General features: G+C 41.1%; 1 long non-coding RNA gene across 3 annotated transcripts; it reads left to right on the top strand.

Annotated features, from left to right (window-relative positions):
- Nucleotide 1: 1 nt before the first annotated feature.
- On the top strand, nt 2-3,378 carry LOC112063245 (uncharacterized). Of its 3 annotated transcripts, XR_003679119.2 has the most exons (5): nt 2-86; nt 315-481; nt 1,534-1,946; nt 2,104-2,279; nt 2,944-3,378. It is a non-coding gene; the product is annotated as an uncharacterized lncRNA (long non-coding RNA). The 3 variants fall into 3 exon arrangements; XR_003679118.2 differs by lacking the exon at nt 2,944-3,378 and having other exon boundaries at nt 2,104-2,733; XR_002890933.3 differs by lacking the exon at nt 2,944-3,378 and having other exon boundaries at nt 1,534-1,717; nt 2,104-2,729.
- Nucleotides 3,379-3,431: the final 53 nt, after the last annotated feature.

Genomic DNA, 3,431 nt, shown 5'->3' with positions numbered 1-3,431 from the left:
ACTGGAGAAAGCCCTTGCACAGAAATGAAGACCCAACACAGCCAAAAAAAAAAAAAAAAAAGATGTTATTGAACTTGATCATGGAGGTTTGTGCCCAGCCCGAGTGCCCCATTCCTGTCACCTGGCTCCAAATCAGTCGCCCCTTTTCTGCGTGTCAGCCCCAATCTGAGTTCTATAATTATTTGAGTTTAAGTCTATTTGTGCCTCCTCCCCCATGTACTAGTGACCCCTTTTCAGTCAGAAAGTCACAAGATTAAGACAAGATGATTTAGTGGGAAAATTGTGCTTTTAAATTTATCTATTTTGTCCTCCAGTCGACTGGTACAGGCTGAGGAAAAACAACAACTTGCGTCGCTCTATAAAAATGTCAAGATACCATTATTAGGAGATGAAGAGGAGGGCTCTGAGGATGAGGGCCAGGATGAGTCCACGCACCTCCTTTCAGAGAGTGAGAAGGAACTGGAAAAGTTCATTCATTCAGGTAGAGGGTCAACCAGCTTATCTTGTCAGATCCAAAATCCAAGGGCAGCTGAGCTGACAATGATGGTTGGGTTTTCAAAGGCAAAGCTAATGAATATTTACAGCTACACATGCAGGAATGAGCCATTCTCATCAAATTACACAGAGGGGCAAACAGCTGTGTGGTTGTTTGATTCCTTTTGCAAGGCAATTCCAAGGACTGAAAAGAGAGTTCAGGAAACAAGACTTTTCCTGGACTCAACATTTCCCTTAAACATACTTATCAATGTCATGTTGTTGCTGAGTTTTGACCACAGACAGGCAGATGCTCTCCTGCGCTGTCTGCCTCAGTCTGATGTGGAAATGGGATGCAGGCCCATGAAACAGAGGTTACTACCCCCAGGTCAGAGACGCCCCAGTGAGAATTGCGCACTACCCCTGCAAATCCTTGTGAGGAGAGAACAACATATATGCTCATAGAAACCTGACGCCCCAGTGAGAATTGCCCAGTACCCCTGCAAATCCTTGTGAGGAGAGAACAACATATATGCTCATAGAAACCTGATTTTGTAGAAGTTCTGAGATTCTTCAGTACTTGCTTAAAAAAATTCTAGAGCAAAACGATGTAGATTGCAGTGTCTGATTCAATACTATTAAGCATCCGCTGCATGGATCTGCTCTCTAACCACCCCAGAGATAGAGAGAGGCTGAGAGGCCAAGAGTAGAGAGATAATTTATGCTTACTGAGGCAGACCACCCTTGTACTCTTAGAAAATATTTTTTAATGTCTTTTCATTGCGCTGAATTATAACTTTTCTAAATGTTTAAAAATTGAAGTATAGTTGATTTACAATATTATAAATTTCTAAAACTGGATATTTATAAAGCTTGAATACAGAAAGTGGGAAAATCATTTCGAAATGCAATTTTCACCATCCTTATCAGACAAATAACATTCATGAAAGCCTGAAAATTCCATTGTTTGTTCCTTTATTTTTCCATATATTTCCTCACTTCTTTCGTCTCTAATTCCTGATTTATTAGTATCTAAATAACTTTATGTCTACATTTTAGTCATTAGATCAAAAAGAAGAAAATATATGGAAAAGAAGAGATTGAACACAGAGCAAAAGTTGGTAAAGGAAGTGGAAATAAAGGATGCTATACATACCGCAAATCCAGGGCATCTGTGAAAAGAAATGAAAAAGAGGCAGGACATGCCAGCCAGTGTGGAGGAAACAGTGACAGATGACAGAATGTGAGCATGACTTGCTCCTGGAAAACCCTGTGCAAGAGCACTGTAAAGGAAGAACACCAGACGTAAAAACAGGAAATAAATTCATATGATATAGCAATCTTGCTTCCTAGTTCTTAGAGTTTATGAATAAATACAACTTAATTGGAAAAGAAAAAAATCCAACTTTGTAAGTGTGAAAGAGAAATTGTCAGGATTTTCTTTTCTCACTCCTAACCAGTAGTTTCTTCGGGTAAGTCTCCCAGACCATGTGAGGAAGCCACTTTCATGAAACAAAGCTTCCCCAGTGACATTATCTGTTAATTCCAGTAGCTCGCTTCCATTTTACGTATAACAAGACTGAGAATGTCAAAATGAATATGACAGCAGACAATAACCTTTGTTTTTAGGGATCTGGGACCTGGTGCAGGAAATAGGTCTGCGGGCAAAGAGCTACAAAGCATTGCCAGATGTACTGAGTGCTGTAAGCTGGGAGTCACCGAGAGCTGTGGAAACACAAAAGGGGCAGGATTTAATCTGAGTGGTGTTGTTGGTGTGGAAAACAGTCTGATGGTTCCTCGAAAAGGTAAACATAGAGTCACTACCTGACCCAGCAATTCCACTCCTGGGTATATATCCAAAAGAATTGAAAATATATGTACCTGCACACAAGAGAAACCCTCACACAAACGTTCATAGCAGCATTATTCATAAGAGCAAAAAGGTGGAAACACCGCATATGTCCATCAACTGATAAATTAACAAGATGTGGTCTCTCCATACAGTGGGATGTTATTAAGCAAGAAAAAAGATAGAAGTACTGACACATGGTACAACATAGATGATCCTTGAAAACATTATGCTAAGTAAAAGCGGTTAGACACAAAAGGTCCACACTCGTATGATTCTATTTATACGAAATACCTAGAATAGGCAAATCCATAGAGGGTCAAAGTAGATAAGTGGTTCTAGGTGCCCAGGGAGGGGAGAAAAGGGAACGATGGTTGGTGGGTAGGAGGATTCTCTTGGGGGCAATGAAAATGTTGAAAAAAAAGATTAGTGTAACTTGAGGCTGGTACCGAACCCAAGTTCAGCTGCTCACCACTCAAAAGACCAATACTCAAGAGACAAGTGTTATATTTGATTTACAACATTGTTTTAATTCCTGCTGTACAGCAAAGTGACTCAGTTATACATATATATACACTCTTTTCCATTCTTTCTTTCTTTTTATTGGCCGCACCTTGCAGGATCTTAGTTTGCCGACCAGGGATTGAACCTGGGCTACCGCAGCAAAAGTGCTGAATCCTAACCACTGGACCGCCGGGGAAATCCCTGGACTGCTTTTTATCAAGTATCAAGCAAATGAGAAGAGCATGAATGTTCTCAGGCAGATGTGTCTTAGCAAGAATCACTGAGGCAGGCAGAATTCTAAGGTGGCCCCAAGACTCCTGCCCCCTGGTGTACACAGCTGTGTAGTTCCCTTCTCTTGAGTGTGGGTCTTTGACTATGACAGATGTCACTCTTGTGATTATGCAAAAGTGATGGGATTGTCGCTCTCTTAATTGTTACATTAAGCCACCTGTCCAAGTCTTTAGGGACTGGCTCCATGCAGGGAAAGACCTTTACTAATCAACCCAGTGTGAAGGCTTCAGGCTTTCTCAGATTTTTTCCAGACATGCATCTTCCCTGGTGTGTGTGTGTGTGCTTGTGTGTGTGTGTGTGTGTGTGTGTGTGT

This window comes from Physeter macrocephalus, unplaced genomic scaffold (assembly GCF_002837175.3).
Source record: "Physeter macrocephalus isolate SW-GA unplaced genomic scaffold, ASM283717v5 random_6105, whole genome shotgun sequence".
Lineage (NCBI taxonomy): Eukaryota > Metazoa > Chordata > Mammalia > Artiodactyla > Physeteridae > Physeter > Physeter macrocephalus.
Note: the sequence above shows the minus strand (reverse complement) of the source record. Positions and strands in the feature narration are given on the sequence as shown.